The 10252-nt window shown below is 43.0% G+C and overlaps 1 long non-coding RNA gene across 1 annotated transcript; it reads right to left on the reverse strand.

The window, feature by feature from the left end:
* Window positions 1-254: 254 nt before the first annotated feature.
* On the reverse strand, window positions 255-1547 carry LOC115154399 (uncharacterized). Its single transcript, XR_003867884.1, has 3 exons — window positions 1192-1547; window positions 953-1043; window positions 255-355 (listed from the first exon to the last, which is right to left on the reverse strand). It is a non-coding gene; the product is annotated as an uncharacterized LOC115154399 (long non-coding RNA).
* Between the last annotated feature and the right edge of the window lie 8705 nt (window positions 1548-10252).

Consider the following 10252-nt stretch of genomic DNA (forward strand, 5'->3'; position numbering starts at 1 on the left):
TCCAGTGTTTTACTTGCTAGATTGTATTTACTTCGCCACCATGGCCTTTTTTGCCTTTACCTCCCTTATCTCACCTCATTTGCTCACTTTGTATATAGACTTATTTTTCTACTATATTATTGACTGTATATTTGTTTTACTCCATGTGTAACTCTGTGTTGTTGTATGTGTCAAACTGCTTTGCTTTATCTTGGCCAGGTCGTAATTGTAAATGAGAACTTGTTCTCAACTTGTCTACCTGGTTAAATAAAGGTGAAATAAACATAAATAAAAATATCAATCATTGTTTTTACAACCAGTGAACAGACAGTGAACAATGAGCTCTTGCAACAGCTGCATAGTGCGGATCCCAAACCTATGGAATAAAAGAGGGGCTTTTATTGCTCAATATAATTTATGCTGATAAAAACAATCCATAGGCCTAATGGACACATGCTCAAACTTGTACACATTTTTTGGCTTTATAAATGATATATACACAACCGGTCAAAACATTTAGAACACCTACTCATTCAATGATTTTTCTTTATTTTTACTATTTTCTACATTGTAGAATAATATTGAAGACATCAAACCTATGAAATAACACATATGGAATCATGTAGTAACCAAAAAAGTGTTAAACAAATCAAAAATATATTTTAGATTCTTCAAAGTAGCCACCCTTTGCCTTGATGACAGCTTTGCACACTTTTGGCATTCTCTCAACCAGCTTCACCTGGAATGCTTTTCCAACAGTTTAGGTGTTCTAAACTTTTGACCGGTAGTGTGTTTATATATAAATGACAGGACGCCACTGTAGACAGGACAACACAACCAGCAATCTTCAAGGTTGTCCCCATATTAATGTAATCATTATAATGCTTTACTGCCTTGTGCAGTCAACTGGTGTCTAGTTGTCTTTTTGGTCAGGGAATTAACAAGTTAGACCTATATTTACTGTGGGATTGACCTTTTGTGATGATGGGTGGAGGTCTTGTGATGTTGGAGGGTACTCTGTCTGGCTCCACCATAGCCAGGGCTTGAAATGGAACTCGTGGTGCCTGTTTGGGTTAGGTAATGTAAGGAGATATTCCAAAAGTGTATTTGGTATCAATATTTGGTATTAATACAACTCCATCCAGATAAATAAACAAACAAGTTTGTAGAAGTTCAGTTGTGTTTGTCTGTTAGTAAACCAGCGGTCCCTACCTGAGAGGTGTCATGGGAGGAGAGTGTGAGCTGAGATAGGTCTGGCGCGGGAACGACAGGATGTTGTTGGGGTATTCGAGTAGGTAGGAATCCACTATGGTGTGACCACCCTTACCACTTCCTTCTCTTCACTCTCCTATCCTTCCGTGTCTTCCTTGTCACTGTTGGACGATTCTAGGATCTTGCTCATGTCCATGTTCCTGAATGTCAGGTCATCATTGCAGATGCTGATATTACCTAGATAGAGAGAATAAAGACATTTAAAAATTAGGCGCAATTACAAAGAAGAATCACATAGGACCCAAGGGCAAGGTTGGTTATTGTTGATCACAAGAGAAACAGAAAGTGAGACAGAGAAAGATAAACACACAGAGCGAGAGATAGAGATAGAGAGAGAGAGAAATGCAGGCAAAGAGAAACAGACGCAAATAGATGGCGAGACAGACAGAACGAGACAGAGAGAGAGAGCCAGAAAGAGACAGAGACAGAGATAGAGAGAGAGAAAGAGACAGATAGGGCTGATCGCAATTAGTCGACTGGTCGATTGTTTGGTCGATAGGCTGTTGGTTGACCGAGATTTTTTTTGTCAAGCAGTAGCAAATATACAGTGTTTCAGAAAGTACTCAGACCCCTTCCCTTTTCCCACATTTTGTTACATAACAGCCTTATTCTAAAATTGATTAAATAAAAATTTGTCCTCGTCAATCTACACACAATACCCCATAATGACAAAGCAAAAACAGGTTTTTAGACAACAAACAGAAATGCCTTATTTAAGAAAGTATTCAGACCCTTGCTGTGAGGCTCGAAACTGAGCTCAAAACGCATCCTGTTTCCATTGATCATCCTTGAGATGTTCCTACAACTTGATTGGAGGAACATCTGTGGTAAACTGTGGTAAATTCAATTGATTGGACATGATTTGGAAAGGCAAACACTTGTCTATATAAGGTCCCACAGTTAGTGCATGTCAGAGCAAAAACCAAGCCATGAGGTCGAAGGAATTGTCCGTAGAGCTCCAAGACAGGATCGTGTCGAGGCACAGATCTGGGGAAGGGTAGCAAAAAATGTCTACAGCATTGAGGGTCCCCAAGAACACAGTGGTCTCCATCATTCTTTAACGGAAGAAGTTTGGAACCACCAAGACTCTTCCTGGAGCTGGCTGCCCAGTCAAACTGAGCAATCGGGGGAGAAGAGCCTTGGTCAGGGAGGTGACCAAGAACCCGATGGTCACTCTGACAGAACTCCAGAATTCCTCTGTTGAAATGGGAGAACCTTCCAGAAGGACAACCATCTCTGTAGCACTCTACCAATCAGGCCTTTACGGTAGAGTGGCCAGACGGAAGCCACTCCTCATTAAAAAGGCACATGACAGCCCGCTTGGAGTTTGCCAAAAGGCACCTAAAGGACTCTCAGACCATGAGAAACAAGATTATCTGGTCTGATAAAACCAACTGACTAGTCAGGATCGAGGGTAAGATGAAGGAGCGAAGTACAGAGAGATCCTTGATGAAAACCTGCTCCAGAGCTTTCAGGATCTCAGACTGGGGCAAAGGTTCACCTTCTAAAAGGACAACGACCCTAAGCACGCAGCCAAGACAACACAGGAGTGGCTTCGGGACAAGTCTCTGAATGTCCTTGAGTGGCCCAGCCAGAGCCCGGACTTGAACCCGATCGAACATTTCTGGAGAGACCTGAAAATAGCTGTGCAGCGACGCACCCCATCCAACCTGCCAGAGCTTGAGAGAATCTGCAGAGAAGAGAAAAACTCCCCAAATACAGGTGTGCCAAGCTAAAAGCTTCATATCCAAGAAGACTCGAGGCTGTAATCACAGCCAAAGTTGCTTCAACAAAGTACTGAGTAAAGGGTTTGAATACTTATGTAAATGTGATATTTCAGTTTTCTCTTTGTCATTATGGGGTACTGTGTGTAGATTGATGAGGAAAACATTTAATTTAGAGTAACAAAATGTGGAAAATGGGAAGGGGTCTGAAGACTTTCCAAATCCCCTGTATATACAGTACCAGTCCAAAGTTTGGACACACCTACTCATTCAAGGGTTTTTCTTTAGTTTTACTGTTTAATACATTGTAGAATAATAGTGAAGACATCAAAACGATGAAATAACACATATGGAATCATGTAGTAACCAAAAAAGTGTTACTTGTATATTTGAGATTCCAAATATATTTTAGATTTTATATTCTTCAAGGTAGCTACTCTTTGCCTTGATGACAGCTTTGCACACTCTTGGCATTCTCTCAACCAGCTTCACAAGGTAGTCACCTGGAATGCATTTCAATTAACAGATGTGCCTTGTTAAAAGTTAATTTGTGTTATTTCTTCTCTTCTTAATGCTTGTGAGCCAATCGGTTGTGTTGTGACAAGGTAGGGTTGGTATACAGAAGATAGCCCTATTTCGTAAAAGACCAAGTCCATATTATGGCAAGAACAGCTCAAATAAGAAAAGAGAAACGACAGTCCATCATTACTTTAAGACATGAAGGTCAGTCAATCCAGAAAATGTCAAGAACTTATGAAAGTTTCTTCAAGTGCAGTTGCAAAAACCATCAAGCGCTATGATGAAACTGGCTCTCATGAGGACCGCCACAGGAAGAGAGAGAGTTAACTCTGCTGCAGAGGTTAAGTTCATTAGAGTTACTAGCCTCAGAAATTGCAGCCCAAATAAATGCTTCAGAGTTAAAGTAACGGACACATCTCAACATCAACTGTTCAGAGGAGACTGCGTGAATCAGGCCTTCATGGTCGAATTGCTGCAAAGAATCCACTATTAAAGGACACCAATAAGAAGAAAAGACTTGCTTGGGCCAAGAAACACGAGAAATGGACTTTAGTGGTGGAAATCTGTCCTTTGGTCTGATGAGTCCAAATTTGAGATGTTGGTCCCAACCGCCGTGTCTTTGTGAGATGCAGAGTAGGTGATCTGAGGATCTCCGCATGTGTGGTTCCCACCGTGAAGCATGGAGGAGGAGGTGTGATGGTGCTTTGCTGGTGACACTGCCAGTGATTTATTTAGAATTCAAGGCACACTTAACCAGCATGGCTACCACAGCATTCTGCAGTGATACGCCATCCCATCTGGTTTGCACTTAGTGGGACTATCATTTGTTTTTCAACAGGACAATGACCCAACACACCTCCAAGTTGTGTAAGGGCTATTTCACCAAGAAGGAAAGTGATGGAGGGCTGTATCAGATGACCTGGCCTCCACAATCACCCGACCTCGACCCAATTGAGATGGTTTATTTAACCTTTATTTAACCAGGAAGGGCTCATTGAGATTTAAAATCTCCTTTTCAAGAGCATCCTGGTTTGGGATGAGTTGGACCGCAGAGTGAAGGAAAAGCAGCCAACAAGTGCTCAGCATATGTGGGAACTCCTTCAAGACTGTTGGAAAAGCATTCCAGGTGAAGCTGGAATGAGAGTAGAGTGTGCAAAGCTATCATCAAGGCAGCTACTTTGAAGAAACTAAAATCAAAAATATTTTTTGATTTGTTTAACACTTTTTTGGTTACTACATGATTCCATGAGTGTTATTTCATAGTTTTCATGTCTTCACTATTATTCTACAATGTAGAAAATAGTAAAAATAAAGAAAAACCCTTGAATGAGTAGGTGTGTACAAACTTTGGAATGGTACTAATATATATATATAGTGTCTATCAATTCCCTATTACATACACTATATATACAAAAGTATGTGGACACCTCTTCAAATAAGTGGATTTGGCACAGCCATGCAATCTCCATAGACATTGGCAGTAGAATGGTTTTATTCAAGAGCTCAGTGACTTTCAACGTGGTACCGTCATACAGTATGTAGGATGCCACCTTTCTAACAAGTCAGTTCATCAAATATCTGCCCTGCTAGAGCCATCCTGGTCAACTGTAACTGCTGACATTGTGAAATGGAAACATATACGAGCAACAATGGCTCAGCCGTGAAGTGGTAGGTCACACAATCTCACAGAATGGCACTGCCAAGTGTTGAAGCGCGTAGCGTGTAAAATCTTCTGTTCTCGGTTGCAACATTGTCAGCACAAGAACAGTTCGTCTCGGTTTCCATGGCTGAGCAGCCGCACACAAGCCTAAGATCACCATGCGCAATGCCAAGCGTCAGCTGGAGTGGTGCAAAGCTCGCTGTCATTGCTCCGAATCATGCTTCACCCTCTGTTAGTCCGACAGACAAATCTGGGTTTGGCAGATGCCAGGAGAATAGTACCTGCCCCAATGCATAGTGCCAACTGTAAAGTTTGGTGGAGGAGGAATAATAGTCTGGGGTTGTTTTTTATATTTCAGGCTAGGCCCCTTAGTTTCAGTGAAGGGAAATCTTCTTTTTTTTACCCCTTTTTTCTCCCCAATCTCATGGTATCCAATTGGTAGTAGATACAGTCTTGTCTCATCGCTGCAACTCCCGTACGGACTCGGAAGAGGCGAAGGTCGAGAGCCATGCGTCCTGCGAAACACAACCCAACCAAGCCACACTGCTTCTTGACACAATGCCCATCCAACCCAGAAGCCAGCCGCACCAATATGTCAGAGGAAACACCGTACAACTGGCGACCTGGTCAGCGTGCACTGCGCCCGGCCCGCCACAGGAGTCGCTAGTGCGCGATGAGACAAGGATATCCCTGCCAGTCAAACCCTCCCTAACCCGGACGACACTGGGCCAATTGTGCGCCGCCCCATGGGCCTCCCGGTCGCGGCCGGCTGCGACAGAGCCTGGACTCGAACCCAGAATCTCTGGTGGCACAGCTAGCACTGTGATGCAGTGCCTTAGACCACTGCGCCGCCCGGGAGGCCCTGGGAAGGGAAATCTTAACGCTACAGCATAAAATGACATACTATACTTCAAACTTTGTGACAACAGTTTGGGGAAGGCCCTTTCCTGTTTCAGTATGACAATGCACAGAAATGGTTTGTGGAGATCAGTGTGGAAGAACTTGACTATCCTGCACAGAGCCCTGATCTCAACCCGATCGTACACCTTTGGGATGAATTGGAACGCTGACTGCGAGCCAGGCCTAATTGCCCAACATCAGTGCCCGACCTCACTAATGCTTGTGGCTGAATGGAAGCAAGTCCCTGTAGCAATGTTCCAAAATCTAGTGGAAAGCCTTCCCAGAAGAATGGAGGCTGGAATGGAATGGAGGCTGTTATAGCAGCAAAGGGGGACCAACTCCATATTAATGCCCATGATTTTGGAATGAGAAGTTCAACGAGCAGGTGTCCACATACTTTTGGTCATGTAGTGTATCTATAGAAACATTTTTTGGTTTGATTTGATTATGTACACCTGGAGTAATGGACATTCAGGAGAATGGACATTGAGAGAATGTTCAGATAGAAATATAATGAATAGAGAACACACAATCTTCTATACTATTCCAATCTGACAGTCATATTTGATCTACACAATACATTTCTATCTTCAACATGCAGTTCCAGATACAGCACTGCCTTTAGTCGAAGGTAGCTAATCCAATAGTTTCTGAAAAGTAGTCACTTCCTGAGATCTGTTTTCAAATCGTTTTAAAAAGGCAGTAATTTTTTGGGATCTGTATTCAAATAGTTGTAGTCACCACCAAAGTAAATTGTCCTCGAATGGTGAGGGGCTGATTAGCTCAAACTCGAATCGCTAGGGTGCTGGCCCACCTCAGGGAAAATGTAGAGGAAATGGCACAGCACAGCTTACAGAAAAACAATCATAATAATTTGGGGGGTCTGCTTTGTTGTTGTTGTATATCCCAACTCCCACTGAGACCCCAGCAGGGAGTGGGATCACTGCCAGGGTCACTGTTGGTTGCGGGATTCAAACCAGCGACCTTTCAGTTACTAGCCCAAAGGTCTAACCTCGAGGCTATATCTGCCACCCCCACGTTGTGGATGATTTCCACATGTAGTGGAGAAATAACAAGTATAGGAACTGACAGCTGTCCGTGTAGCTAGCTAGCATGCTAACCTTATCTATCTAACTAATGTTATCTGTTGTTGCTACACTGTATTCAAAAGACTAGCCAGCTATGGCTGGTTCTGGATTTGTCATAAGCATGTAGGGAAAACTTCACCAAAGATGGATAGGGGAGTAGCTTTGACATCTATTGTTATCTCAAAAGTTTTGGCATCTTCCATAAATTGCGGCCGCGAATCTACCATAGAAATACAAAGAAGATGAAGCTTTGATAATATGGATAGCCTAAATATTGAAGGATTTGGACTAGAGACACGTTTTCCTACATTGTAATGGACACGGAGCAACATTTGGTAGGCTCATGCTATGGTTCTCACAGCTAGGGGAAGTGAAATGATAGGCTGCAATGACTTTTCTCAAGATGCATGCCACAAATTATATGTAACCAGTAGTGGTGCGTGGGTAAAATCTCTGGGGAAGCCAAACCCCCCCACCCTCGCCTTGCGACCGTGATATACAGGCCTAAAGGCCGAAATAATAAGACATTGGGCAGAATAAATTCAACCACAGCTTTTTTTTTTATCACAAAACCGGATAGCAACCTCGGTCCAGCGAAGTCCACAAAGCATACTGCATGTAGAGTAACATACTGTAACGACCCGGTATTGTGTTCTGTGTTTGTGGGTGTGTTATGGTTCTCATGGCTACTAGCAGGGGTTAAATATGTCAGGACAGAGGGAAAGGTTGGGGTGGTATGATGGGTAATCCCGCGGGATTTGGAAATGCATAAATAGGGATTACAGTCTTATCTTTCTTTCTTTTCTGTTCGGGGCCTTGATCTGTTCCTATGGGAGTGACCCTTAACTCGACATGGTATAATTGTGTACGTTCGGCATTTAGCGGCGTGGGCTGTGGCCTGAACAATAGCCCAGTTTAGGAATAAACCTGTGTTCTGACCTGCACACCTAGAGTCCGTCTCTTTTCCTTTTATGACCCAGCCGGGTCATTACAATACATACCTACAGCATGGTTATGCAAGTAATGTTTCCGACATTTTCGTACTACTAAACAACTATTCATTTAGAAGCAAGGAGTTAGGCTACCTACCTCAAGTCGCAAAGAAAACTGGAGCTGCTTCCACTATTCCAGCACCATTTCAACATCATCAAATCACCTCTGCTTTGTCTAATACAGTGACAACTAAATGATACCAAAAACAATTTATTCCAATCACCATAAGCTAAATATGATGTGGCTGTCCACGGTTCTGATCAAATCTAATTTTATTGGTCACATACACATATTTAGCAGATGTTATTGCAGGTGTAGCGAAATGCTTGATTTCTGTGTGTGTGCGCGCTTTCGTGCAAGTATAAAAACATGTTGACTCACCCTACTTGTAGAGAAACACCAATGCAAGCCTCCTCTCTTTCATGTTGACGGTATCACATTTTAGCCTAGGCTACCTGGCTAAAATGCTTGCTCGCTAGCCTAACTTCCATTCATGGGCAACGTTATCTAGTCAACATTAGCCGTCTACATCCAGCTAAATATTAAACTTTCATCCTCTCAGGGCAGGGGCACAACAATGAATTAATTAATGGTTGGACCAGAATCACCTTTATAATCATTGGCCAGCACGGAGAATTAAGTAAAACCACCAGTCCAAATCCCCATCCATGGCTAATTTAGGAAAGGGACAATTTTAGGCAGGTGGCTACCTAGCCACCGGAGGACAACAACAAAACGAAAAGCAACAATTCAAGTTTTTCTGTCAATGGCGTATGCTCTCAATGAGATTTCATAGGAGTGACACCAAATCCAAGCTGGCTTCCCTTGACACTTTTTGGTGCGCCAGGACCAAATTATGAAATATAGAGAGACGAAAGATCAATTACTTTATGTTTTTGTATTTTTTTCTTGGTAAATGTTTTGGGGAAGCCTGGTTTCCCTTGGCATCCATGAATACATGCCACTGTATGTAACAACACCCTGAGCGCATCAGACATGAAACACCAATAGTTGATGTACAGTGAGGGAAAAAAGTATTTGATCCCCTGCTGATTTTGTATGTTTGCCCACTGACAAAGAAATGATCAGTCTATAATTTTAATGATAGGTTTATTTGAACAGTGAGAGACAGAATAACAACAACAAAAAATCCAGAAAAACGCATGTAAAAATTTTTATAAATTGATTTGCATATAATTAGGGAAATAAGTATTTTACCCCCTCTGCAAAACATAACTTAGTACTTGGTGGCAAAACCCTTGTTGGCAATCACAGAGGTCAGACGTTTCTTGTAGTTGGCCACCAGGTTTGTGCACATCTCAGGAGGGATTTTGTCCCACTCCTCTTTGCAGATCTTCTCCAAGTCATTAAGGTTTCGAGGCTGACGTTTGGCAACTCGAACCTTCAGCTCCCTCCACAGATTTTCTATGGGATTAAGGTCTGGAGACTGGCTAGGCCACTCCAGGACCTTCATGTGCTTCTTCTTGAGCCACCCCTTTGTTGCCTTGGCCGTGTGTTTTGGGTCATTGTCATGCTGGAATACCCATCCACAACCCATTTGCAATGCCCTGGCTGAGGGAAGGAGGTTCTCACCCAAGATTTGATGGTACATGGCCCCGTCCATTGTCCCTTTGATGCGGTGAAGTTGTCCTGTCCCCTTAGCAGAAAAACACCCCCAAAGCATAATGTTTCCACCTCCATGTTTGACGGTGGGGATGGTATTCTTGGGGTCATAGGCAGCATTCCTCCTCCTCCAAACACGGTGAGTTGAGTTGATGCCAAAGAGCTCCATTTTGGTCTCATCTGACCACAACACTTTCATCCAGTTGTCCTCTGAATCATTCAGATATTCATTGGCAAACTTCTGACGGGCATGTATATGTGCTTTCTTGAGCAGGGCGCTGCAGGATTCCAGTCGTTCACGGCGTAGTGTGTTACCAATTGTTTTCTTGGTGACTATGGTCCCAGCTGCCTTGAGATCATTGACAGGATCCTCCCGTGTAGTTCTGAGCTGATTCCTCACCGTTCTCATGATCATTGCAACTCCACGAGATGAGATTTTGCATGGAGCCCCAGGCCCGAGGGAGATTAACAGTTCTTTTGTGTTTCTTCCATTT

Source organism: Salmo trutta, chromosome 19 (assembly GCF_901001165.1).
Source record: "Salmo trutta chromosome 19, fSalTru1.1, whole genome shotgun sequence".
NCBI lineage: Eukaryota > Metazoa > Chordata > Actinopteri > Salmoniformes > Salmonidae > Salmo > Salmo trutta.